Raw genomic sequence first — 12,911 nt, 5'->3', positions numbered from 1 at the left:
AGCTACTCATGGAAACCAACGAACATCAAATGACCCGGCCAGAAAAAAATATATAATATTTTAGTTTTATTGCTGATATAAAAGTGTAAATATTAATATAAACTTATATATGGAAGTCAATATTCTCACTAATCTAAATAACACTACATTTTTGTAACCCATACAGTCATTCCAACTTTATTTCTGAGGCAAAATGCTTTTCATTGTTATTGACCAATTACTGATACGATGCATTTCTTTATAAAGGGTTGTTCAGTCTATGGACATATTTAGATGAGGTATTTTAAATAATGTATTATTCATACATATATTTTGCAGTTTTGCATATTTCACAGTTTTACTGTGAAAATAAAGTAGTTCTCAAATTAAATGGGGAGGTGGTATTTAAAAAATGATGTAAGTAAAGAGATCTATTCAGCGAGGAACTTAAGGTGATTTTATTATAGCCATAAGCCTTTAACCTTGAAGAGAGAACAGACACTAAGACTATCTCAAAACATGAGAAATCCAGTTGGCAAGTTCGACTTGAAACACAGTTAAACTCATTTGTGGCATAGTAGGTTAGCACCTGCTGCAAAAAAGTAATGTTTTAAAGTGATAAGATTTTGTTGTTTAATGATGTATATATAGTTAACACAACTGTACTGTCCACTTAAAAAGATGGTAAATTTTATGTGCTTCTTATAAAACATTTGTTAATAAAGCAAATGAGATTTCAATGTTTTCAAACTGATTTTAAAGATGGAAGCACAAATATATAAAATAGATAAACAACAATGTTTTACTTTGTAGCACAGGGAACTATATTCAATATCTTGTAATAAACCATAATGGAAAAGAATCAAAAAAAGAACATAATACATATATACGTATAACTGAACCACTCTGCTATAACCTGAAAATAACACAATATTGTAAATCAACTATACTCCAATTAAAAAGTTAAAAAATTAAAAATAAACTTATGGCAAAAAAGGAAACAATGTAAGAATCTAAAATTAACCAAATTAAGAAATACTTTACAGCTCAAGATTATTATTGGCATGCTTAATAAACAAGGATAACATTATCTCAGCAAAGTTTACAATTATAAATGTATTTTACACAGAATAAAAAATGCCAACTTTCATGGTTTACTTTAAAAAGTATACACACTAACTTAGAGTTTTTATTTTTATGACATTATACATAGAATATTTTGTTTGAAAAATGGAGCATCACAATCTAAACAAGACAAACAATGCCATACATACTAATAGAAAAACTAAAGATGTTTAAATAAATCACAGTTTAAAGATAAAAGAACAACAACGTGATTCTTGGGATTTTTATAACACAAGGACCCAAATTCAATGACAGTATGGACCCCACCATTTGAATGTATTTGATCGTTTTTGCTTTTTGTAATATTTTTCTCATAAGCAGCAAACTTCCTGAACAATATTATTCATTGAAATAATGTGCCCACAGCATAAGTGGAGTTTTCCAGGTGACAATATATTCGTTAATAATGAAAATGTGGTTTTTGCCCCTTTATATTTTTCTTGGCTTGGTGCACTGGCTGAAACCTCCAGCACACTGTCTGTATAAAAAGTCGGGGTATGTATCTGTGTGTTTGTATATGAGGTTTTTACTTGAAGGACAGTTTATGTTTAGGTTTTTGTGATACCAGTATTTATAGCTGAAATTGGTCTATAGCTTTATTCTGATAGTTTTTTCTTCTCCTCGTGTGACATTCATTGTTCATATTATTATTAACTTATAGGATGAATGAGTAAGTTCTCTCTCCATTATTCAGAATAATATACAGATTTTCTGTTTCTGGAAAGTTTGGCAGAATCCTCTTAAGTCATGTTCGGTTCATGTGTGTAAATACTTATAGGTCTGTTTTGTTTTCATTTTTCTTATCAAGTCAATTTACATAATTTTCTGTAAGTTATTTAAAATTTGAACTTTTTTCCTTTTTTCATTGAAATATCATTGCATATAATATACTATTTTCAACTTAATATCATACAATTGATTTATGATATTACTTTGTATTTTAAATTTCTACTATTTTATATATTATTTGTAATTTTCCTCCTCTTTTTTGATCAGTTATCCTGGGGACTTTTCCATTGAATTACATTTATAAAAAACAGTTTTGGATTTCTTGACACTTACATTACCTTTATTTTTTAAGTTCAACAATTGCACATATTAATTCCTCTCATACCATTCTATCAATTCATCATCTTGTTCTTTTTTAAATTTTTGAATCAAATACACTATTCAATATTTTTTCCTTTCTAATATACTAATCTGTTTATTAGTTTCCTTCTAAATGCTATTTTGGTTGCATCCTAGAAATATTCATATATCTAATTACTCATGAATTTTTCTCCATAAATTAAGAATACATTTTTAAATCCCTAAAAGTAAGGCATTAAGTCTTATCTCTTCATTATTGAGTTCTAATAATTCCACTGAGATTAAAAATCATACTCTGTGTAATCTCATTCATTTAGTCTGTGCCAAGACCTCATTTGTAGCTTAATACATCATCAATGTTCCTAAATATTCTATGTAGGGCTTAAAAACTGTTTTCTTAATCTTCAGTCCAAACTTCTATATTTTTTTTTAGATCAGATTTGTTGGTTGTATCAAGGAAATATTTTGTACCATTGCTCATCTTTGTCAATTGTATCTATCTGTTGTGGATGGTATCTATTAAAATACTGAAATCGGATTGTAAAATTTTAAATTTTCACTTGCCAGTGTTGAAATGTTTGCTTTGTAATGTCAACATTTTACTTTTAGGGCTATACGGATTCATAGTAGTTTTATCTTTCTGTGGAATCACAGAAATTATCTAAGTAATTCTTTTTATCACCAATTTGCACACACATATGTATAGTAGTTTATATTTACACACAAATATGTATATGTATATATTATGTACTCAATAATTTCTCTATTCTATTCATTTCCAAGTATATATTATGATTATATATTATAAATGGCTTGTATTATTATACATACTTATATACATGAATTTCTAGCATCTTATTTTGAACTTTGAATTTGTTGTACCTTTTCTCTTGTTTCCTCTTTCTGCTTGCTATTTAGTTTACCATGTTTGTTTCATTTTGCATTATTTCCTCTACTGTTTGGCATTTAACCTTATTATTATAACAGTATGTTTACATTTTCACAGCTATTTTTGATTTTGGAAATTTCTTAACTTTATCACTATCTCTACCACCTTCCTTCTGAGTAACAGAGTTAGAAAGCTTTCATTGATCCAGTGGTATCCTGTTTGTTATATGTACTCCCAGATTGGTAATTATTATCATTACTATTTTCAGTTTTTTATTGCTCACATTTAGTCATATACTTAGCATTTAATTTGTGCAATATTGTATCAAGCATTCCTTTCTTTCATCTGGATTCAGTTTCAGTTTCCTATGGGTAAATAACTGACAAAATACTATATTCCTGAAAAAAAGTTTAACCTTACATGTTAGCTCAGAGATATAGAAGTGTTAAGTTGACACATTTTTACTGATCATTTTGATGACCTCATTCTATTGTCTTTGGACAATATTTGAGGTAAAGACTCCTAAAGTGAAGTCAATCATTGTTCCTTTGTTGAAAATCTGGGGTTTTTTCCTTATTTTTTGTTAATATTTTATTTTTCTCGTTAGTGGTCTTTAGTTATACTAAATGTGTAAAGACAGGACTTGATTTATTTATTCATTTATTTTTGAACGCTTCTTTGGACTCATTTTGTCTTCCCCTGAAGTACTTGTGCTTGTTTCAGCCAAGAATGCCCCTGACAACACCATCCTGGGACCATTTTTAGTGTTGTTTCCTTGTCCTGAAGATCCTTCGGTCACAACGGGGCTGAAACTCACACTCAGTTTCTCGAGCTTTAACCCCCATCAACTCTCCCACAAACCAAGGGGAAACAGCTTTTTGCCTTCTGCCTGTCGAATAGCCAGATCTTCTCTGGTCCTTCCTTTCCTGAGGTTACAGCCCACTCAGGGTTATAGTTTTATGCAGTTTCATGTCCTGCTCCTGTTTGCTTCTGACCAAAAAGCCTTTAACCTGTGCTTGTTTGTGTCAACATCCAAGCTCTCTGCTATGGCAGTTTGAAACTGCAGGTTCAACAACAGTTCTTGTTCTTGATATTTCTTTGATTTATTCTATTGTTATATTTGATTCAGCAAGTCAGGTAATTTTTGCTAAAAAAAAGTATAAACCTCTTAATTCACTACTATTCCAGAATCAGTATCAAATAATTTTGTTACTACATCATTTATGAATAAAATGATAAATGCCAATTTACTTCAGTTCAAAATTTTACTGTTTATGTCACTACTCCAAGTAATATTTTTTCAATAAAATAAAATCTATGAGGACACATTAACACATTGGTTTTACTAAATTTTGATGTATTATTTAGAACTCATATAATTTACATTTAAAATAGCATGGAAACATATTAACAGTGAGAAAGTCATTATAATCTTAATGAATAAACTTTTTAACATTACTAAATTATTGTCACTAGAGTTTATGCTTCTTCAGCAGTCATAGATCTTTTCTCCAGAATCGAATGATGCTTTTTTTTTTGCTGGTTTCGACAGGACTGATACAATTCTGGGTGGTTCACTGTATCTGATGTCTCAATGACTTGTTAATTAATTCTGCTTATCCCAAACACATCAACTGTATCACTGCTCCATTTCTTCATCATATTAACTTATCCATCATAACAATACCCTTATATTTTAGCAGTAAAATATGCTACTAATAAAGCTAACATCTTACACTTGAGCACTCAAAAATTAGAGATTTTATAATTAAGCACTTTCAATTGTTTGGCACTGTTGTAAGCATTTTACTGTCATTAACTTATTTATATTTCCCAACAAACAGAGGGAACATTCTATGTTAATAACTCCCTGTATTAGATGAGGAAACAAAGGTAAAAGGAGCCTATCTATTTGTCTAAGTTCACACAGGTAACAAGTGATAAGGTACGTTTGCAAATTCACACAAGTTGGAGTCCAGAGACAGCATTTTAGAAGATATGTAGCATTGCTCCCCCAGGCAATGCCTTGCAACGGTAAGGAACACTTACAGAAATTACCTTGCAATTCAAGTTGACTTATCAAGCTAAAGAGATTACAGGAAAAAAAAATCCTCTTCACTTTTGAAGGTTACCCTTAAATTTAAAAGAAATGTATGAATCGTAAGACAAAAATTATAAATCTTAACTCAAAGACAAGACATGAAGAAATCACATTATATTCCTGGATTGAATGACTCAAACCTATAGAGATGTTACTTTTATCTCAATTCTTTTATCAATTAATTAAGAAAAATACAAGATAATTTTAACAAATAAATGTGTAAGTAAGAGTTCTGTATGAACTTGCAGTTAAACATGTAGTATAAAGTTAAATAATATGCGTCAAGAACAGCTAAACTGATACGGCATTAGGCAAACTGACACAATGGAATTGAATGTGTGTATTGTATGTTTGTGTATATACAGTATTTGTTTTCAGAAGCCTAATGGAAAAGAAAGTGAAGAACGGAGTGTACCATCAAAAAATTGTGCAAAAGAGAAATATTTTTAATTTGAAAAATTTAAAGTATACTCTTTTAGCATATATCATAAGACAAATATGTATTTCAGAGAAGAATGTTAAAAGGAAAAGTAAATTTCTAAATAATTTAGCAAATTTAAAGAAAACATTGTTGAATATTTATTATCAGGACAGAAGAAATTTCTAAGCATAAAAACAAAAAACTATCCAGAAAATAACTGATATATTCAACCACACAAAATTAAAACTCTATTATTTGTGAAATACCATATGAAAGTATAAAGGCAAATGACAAACTTTGGAAATATGTCAATGTCGATAAAGAATTACTATTGATATTATGTTTAACAGTCCCTACAAATCTTTGCAAAAAAGTAATGAATGTCCCAATAGAAATGTGGGAATAGGTATAAGGATCAACAAACATGTAACAATGATCAAAATCATTACTCGAGGATTTACTCATATAATTACATTTTTTTCAAGGCTAGAAATTGATCAAATGATAATCATTTGACAATTATAAAATGTCTGAAAATGATTATCAAATTGATTGAAAATGATGATCATTTTCCTTAATGATAATTCTCCAAGTTAGTGAAGATTTGGTAAGATAGGCATTACTGGTGTGAAGATAACTTAGTCCAACACTTTTGAGTGCCATTTTGGTCGTGTGTGTCAAGAACTTCAAAATGGCAATATCCTTTGATATCCTGCTGATAGTTGTAAGAACTTCTCATAGTTGTGTTTATATCACACAAGAAAGAGAAAACACCTTAATGAAATATATGGGGCATAATTTAATTATAATGCATTTATTTTAAAAAAAATTGATTCTATGCAGTATTTCGTATATTTTCAAAGAGTGTTTGATAAGAGGGGGAAATACATAAGATTCACTGATCCATGAGATGAGGTGAACAGGGTACTATTTTACGTACAGTAAAGGGAAATAAACTTTGTGGAGATATATATATACACACACACTATACATATTATATCATATATTGTGTGTATATATATACACACACACACACAAATATATACATTTTTGAGGTTGATAGTTTATTCTGTGCTTCTCATGGTGTCAAGAAAGGAGGGGGTGAAAGTGGAGAGAGAGTCTGTTTGGGAGGTACAGGGGCTCCTGTGGGCCTCCTTCTAGGGGCTGACAGGGCATCAAGGTGGGGCTTAGGCTGTTGCCCTGGAAATCCTGCCAGGTGTTGGTGGCATTCAGGCAGCACAGGTCAGCGAAGGCTCCAGATGGACATAGGTGGGATGGGATGCTTCCTTCTGCCAGAAATGTTAGTACTGTCTCAGTCTGACAATATAGTATTTACCTTTGGATGCTGTTCTTGCTTTTCCTTGTCACAGAAACTGTCTCACGGATTTGGAGTAATGTTAATGTAACAATCCAACTTTGGAAAAAGAGGATGTCTGTGTTTAAGAAACAGATTTGGTACATTCTTATGTTTACACCTGGATTTGCATACAATTAAGTAAGATTTTTACCACGTATGTGGGTCTATATTTATAAATATAATGAGGAAGATGTTCATTGCATAGATTAACTAGTTAATTCAAACAAGAACCTGGTTAATTTCCTTAAATAAAATCAGATTATCTGATATTATGTGAGTAATTAAAGCATTCTAAGAGTTGATCTTTTTCTCCAAATTGATATTTAGTTAAATGCCTGGCTAGTGTAAGTTAGATATTTAGAGAGAGAAATTATTTTGATAACTTAAACTACAAACAATATTATCCCCTTATGATGTTGATGGCTTATTTCTGAATATTTGAAAAATATTTTCCACTTATATTTTATTCATTCATTCAACAAGTACTTTGAGTTCCTAATTTGTGTCATGCATCCGTTTATATGGGTTATTAATCATTATGCTTAATTTAGTACTTATCTACCCTCTTTTGAAAATGACCACCTCTTGTGGTCACAAGCCCTCTAAATGGGGGGAAATGGATGCTTTATTTAGAAATAAAATAGTTAAGTCATTAAGCATTAAATATTTCCTTTATCCTTAACTTTTAATATAAGAATTTTGAACTCTTAGATACTTTCAGATACTTTTATGCCAGTGGTGTCTTTGATTTGGATTTTGAATTGGAATTTATTCAATCTGAAAAACATTCTCTAAGGATGTCCACAGTCATGTACATGCATGTCTAGCTACCCCATCCATTTGGTAGGAGGCTAATTATAAGCAGTTTAATATCTCTGAATTAACAACATAACAGCTGTTTGCCTAAGCCGATTGCTTTATACTTGGTGACTAATGAGTAGGTTAAGTTCAGTTCAGCCTATCACTGGGATCTAATCTATCTACAAGTAGTGTTAGATCTAATCAAAAGCAGTCTCTCCAGGGCCATGGAAATTTGACTAAAACTTTTACCAGATTTTCCAGGCAGTTTCATATCCCAAAAGCAAAGTTCTTACTTGTTGGTGCAAGACAACTCTAAGGCCTCTAGCCCATGTCTCCTCAGTGGGCACAATCTTCTTTGGACAGATGCTATGGCAATAAATGACCACTAAACCTCCATCCCCATCCTTGGATATAGACATTTACAATAGTCTCAATTTTATGTGGTGTTATGAAAAATACAGCTTTGTTTTCTGCTTTAAACAGATTGCAGCCTTTGTATGCCCTCCCATGGAGAATCTTTTGAGGTGTTTCAGAGTATCAGCAAGAACCTTACAGATGTGCCACCTAGTCGGATTTAAGAGATTATCCAAAGGCATTTGGATAATCCAAAGGAAGGCATTTGAGATAAACTTGCTTTCTCAACATTTCCACCGAGGTCCATGAGTGCCAATGAGAATAAGGCTTGACACATCGTATCAATAATGCAAATGTATTATTAGCAAATGAAACAAAATAGTACAGAAGTATCATGTTCGTGATTACAGAAATTTAAATGAATGTCCTTTAAAATATGTCAGCTATCTCAAGCGGAATAAAGCCTTCCAGCCAAACTAGGATAGTGCTGCATCCGCTCCTCATGGTGAACCTGGACTTTCTATGTCTAAAAAATAAAATGTTCTATTTTTCAATTGTAGTTGATCTAGTAAAGTGTTCTAATTTTGAAGACAAAGGTTCCAACTGTAATTTAATACCGAATACATTTATAAGTCATGCTAAATGCTAGTTAGATTGTACTTACAACTAAAATCAATTTATATTTATTGCATGAAACAGTGACTTCTCTAAATACATGAGTCCTAGCTCCAAAAGGCTAGACCATGGTTTTTAAAACTTAATAAATTATTTCTGCAATGCCATAATAAGGTTATCAGAATATGGTCTAGTGGTTTATGGTTTCAGAGTCAGAAGTCCTGCACTATGTTCTTTGCCATGTAAATGATTTTTCACTTTTTTTTTTTAACTCTTGGACATCAATGAAATAAGCAGTAGCCAAATATAATTAGCTTTGAATATAGCCTGATGATACTACACTGGGGCTTTTAAGTTAGGGAATCTGTTGCATCATAATTTTAATAATTTTCATTCTAGGACAACACATGTTGGCAAATTCAGGGAAGGAAATGTAAGTAAGATTAAACAAAAAATTTATAAGTAGAGAATATCTATTGTTACCTGATTGAGTGTAAGAATGAGTTCTAGAAGACAGAAACATGTGACATCCATCACCATTTCAATTTTTAGCATACCCTCCATTTATTGGCACTTCCTCAACATATCCTGTACTATTATATTGTTGCTCTTTGTAAATTAAATGTTTATGTCCCTACATTCCCGGCTTAATCTGCAGACTATTAAAAATGGACTCTCTCCTATCAAACTTAGGTGTCATGTGGCTAATTTACTGAAATTTGTTTTGAGTCTAGAGACAGATCTTATATTTTCCTTATCATGTTCTTTATTTTAGTCACCATTTTTTCCTTTTAAGAGCTTTTGACGCTTTTCTACTCTACACTTGCCCTTACATTCCATGGAAAATCATCAAATCCATTGTTTAGATCCATTTTTCCATTACATTCTTTAATATTTCTCCTCCTCCTACCCACACACCCACTGCCCTTGCTCCTATATTTATATACCTAAGTTCATTGATTTAATTTCCTACCTGCTCTCCCTGCCTAGGGCTTCTCTTCTTAACCAATTTATTTTCAATAAGACAGTCAAAATTCTACTTTCATTTACCATTTCTACATGGCCTTTGCATATCTTTGTCATTTTATCATCTGTTATATTTAGTACATTTAATCTTTCTCTTAAGCCTATGCTTTTGGCTATTGTTAAATTAGAACAATTATAATTAACAGCAGAATAATTAATTATAAGATTGTAACACTAATAGAGTTACAAGAGTCAACACCAAGAAAGAATCATATAGCCAAGTGAGAGAAGAAACAGAATTAAACAGCATGTGATTAGATCAATTTTAAATATCTTGAAATAAAAATAAGAAAATATAGTTGAATTTATGTTATAATTCACAAATAAAGTAAATAGAACAATTTCAATATAATTTCATAGACCTTAGGATAAAAAATAGAATTGTTGAATATCACATTACAATCTACACTATGGAATAGAGGCAGAATAAAAGTTAAAAAGATAAAAATGAACAAAAAATTAGTGATGGTGTAATGAGATATTTCTCAGAATTCAGTTATCTAGCACTCAGGAGAAAGTTTAGAATTATTTACCTAAAATAACTGGACATTAATTATTCACTATTTTATATTGCCTCTAACTTCAAAGGCTCTTGGGAAGAAATGATCCTGTATAGATTACCATTGATGCTAAATAAATATATAAATTAGGTATCTTTGATGCATTAAAGAGTTGATTGATCTAAAATTCAGACATCGTTTTTAGAATACAAACTTTAGTAGTAGATTTTATGGTTATAAAAATACAGAGCATTAAAATGTTACATAATAGAATGATTATTGGTATAGAAATATCATATAACTAAAAATATTAGAATATTTGACCATTTTAATAAACTAGATGGTATTATAAGCCTATTTTCTGAATTTCTAATGCTGATTTGCTCTCCTTTGTTAAGTCTTATATTAATCACAATTTTGGCCACATTTTGAAATCTGAACAAATTCGAAATGCTAAGGAATGCAATAATAGTGACCGACTTCATACTTTTCCTTTGGAAAACTTTAAGAGACCTCTATATCCCTCTCCTTGAGGTAATGCTGAAATTACAGGTGGAGGCAGTACAATAAACATCTTAGAGCTCAAATAATTTAATATTTGGGGAGGCACTGGGAGTTTAATTTATTAGAATATTAAATTTATGTAATTAGACATTGCAACCAAGTCCTTGACAATTTAGCATTAAAGAATGTACTGTTCTTTGATAATCAGTTGAAATTGCATGCCTAGAAAACTAGGAGTCATTATAGAAGATCATTTTTGTAGTGTAGAAAAGGCCTCCAAATTGTGAATTAACATAGGATCAATATGGCATCATAGAGAGTAGTGACATGTAACAAAAATTTCCCCGTTATTTGAAATTAAATATTTCATTTTAAGTAATTGATCCACTTTTTAAGGATTATAAAGATTATAGATTATAAAGACGAGAAACTTTTGGCTGATTTTCTCAGAAACTATCACTTTGTGTGAAATATTCCTGTCATATAAGACTGCATCTATATAACATCAATCAATCCAAATAATAGTAAAGAAAACTTTTAAAATCACTCATGAGGAACGGGTGCTGTTAACAGTGACATCCTACAGGCCAGTCCTTTTCAAAATCTTGATTCTGATCACCTTGCTTGCAAGTGAGGGGCAGAGGATGAAAACTATCAAGGTACTCTGGTTCCACACAAATTTCCTGAAGCAGGGGTAAAGTCCAGAAATACTTGTTTATGAGGTAATTCTGACGTTCACTGAAGTCTGAGAAACAAAGGTAAGATACCATCCGGTGTCATTAAAAAAAAAAAAAAGCTTGAAAATGCTCTTTTGATAAGTTTGTCTGCCATTTAATATTTGTTCTTGAGTAGGGGCAGTAAGTAATAAGATAACTGGGCCTATAACTAGAATTTAGAATAATTCAGTTGCATTGTTTCAAATAATCTGCCCAAAGCAGGATTAGCTTAGTTAATATGGATTTCATTTACCATGTAAACAAGAAAGTGATTTTGGGCTCACAAGATCAGAGATATAAATTATAGTATATTTGCATCCAGAAAATAATCACTGCAAAATTTAGTTTCCTAAATATTGGGAATTAGTTCTTAAAAATAAAAGTAAGCAAAATAAAAATTATCATTCTAGTTCGAGTGCTATCATTTCAACCATTTGCAAGAGGGTCAATAGAAAAAAAAAAAAACTAGAGCACTAAAAGGGCACTGGTATAAAACTATTGGAAAAAATTCCTGTTCTTGAGGCACATAAAGATGTGCTTAGATTTATTTATGCTTTACAATGGCAATTCATTTCTTTCCTGATTTAATACAGTGAAATGCCAATTAGTACTAACAAAATAAGTAAAAGATGAAAAAAACCCACAAAAATGAAATATATAGAAATGTATACAGCCAATTTTATCAATTCATAATAGCCAAGGATGTATGGGTTAATTTACTTTATTCAAACACTTTATTTCAGTCAGGGTAGCAACAACAGGGAAGGGAGAGTTAGTGAAGCGATTTTTAACTAGAATCTAGGGGGTGAAATGAATAAATTAATCATAGAGAGGATGACAAGAGTATTTCATGAAGACTTTAGTGCATTCAGGACAGAAGTTTTATTTTTCCTAGAGAAGAGCAAGAGCAGGGTGGTTAAGCACCAAGGAAAGATGGCTTAGGTTTTATTTTATATGCTACATAGTTACGTACATATCCCCAGTGTTCAGACTCTAAATTCCTATTGCTGTCATTATCAAACAAAATTTTACATGTTAAAATAGGTTCTGATACCATTTCCCATGGGGATGGGGGTAGGTGGAGGTTTCCCCCCACAGAATCAAGCAATTCTCTGGACACGAACCGGGTGCCCTACAATTCAACTCAAATCTAGAGTCTACCTATATGAAGATAGTATCAGAATGCACACATGAAGGCTTTACTCTCAAAAGACTGCAGCCTCCCTTTCAACTTTAAATTCCAGTCCCAGGCCCAGTGTTGTTACCTGAGCTTCTGACAGAACAGTTAAGAATGGAGGTTCCAACCACCCCCTCCACCTCAGGATACCAAACCCAAACAGGATTATTACCTGTGTGTCAGCCTCGGTAAGGCTGGAGAGGGACTCCAGGAAGCGAGCTTCTGCAACTGGAACAAGGCGCGAGGAGCCGACGTGG

General features: G+C 31.5%; 1 long non-coding RNA gene across 1 annotated transcript in view; it reads right to left on the bottom strand.

Moving 5' to 3' along the window:
* Window positions 1-12,911, bottom strand: part of LOC140696905 (uncharacterized) — a 96,952-nt gene extending 84,041 nt beyond the window's left edge. Inside the window, exon 1 of the long non-coding RNA XR_012073558.1 lies at window positions 12,827-12,911. This is a non-coding gene — a long non-coding RNA (uncharacterized lncRNA). The remainder of the gene's footprint in view (window positions 1-12,826) is intronic.

Source organism: Vicugna pacos, chromosome 6, assembly GCF_048564905.1.
Source record: "Vicugna pacos chromosome 6, VicPac4, whole genome shotgun sequence".
NCBI classification, from domain to species: Eukaryota; Metazoa; Chordata; class Mammalia; order Artiodactyla; family Camelidae; genus Vicugna; species Vicugna pacos.
The sequence above is the reverse complement of the archived record's forward strand: the minus strand, read 5'-3'. Positions and strand labels throughout refer to the sequence as shown.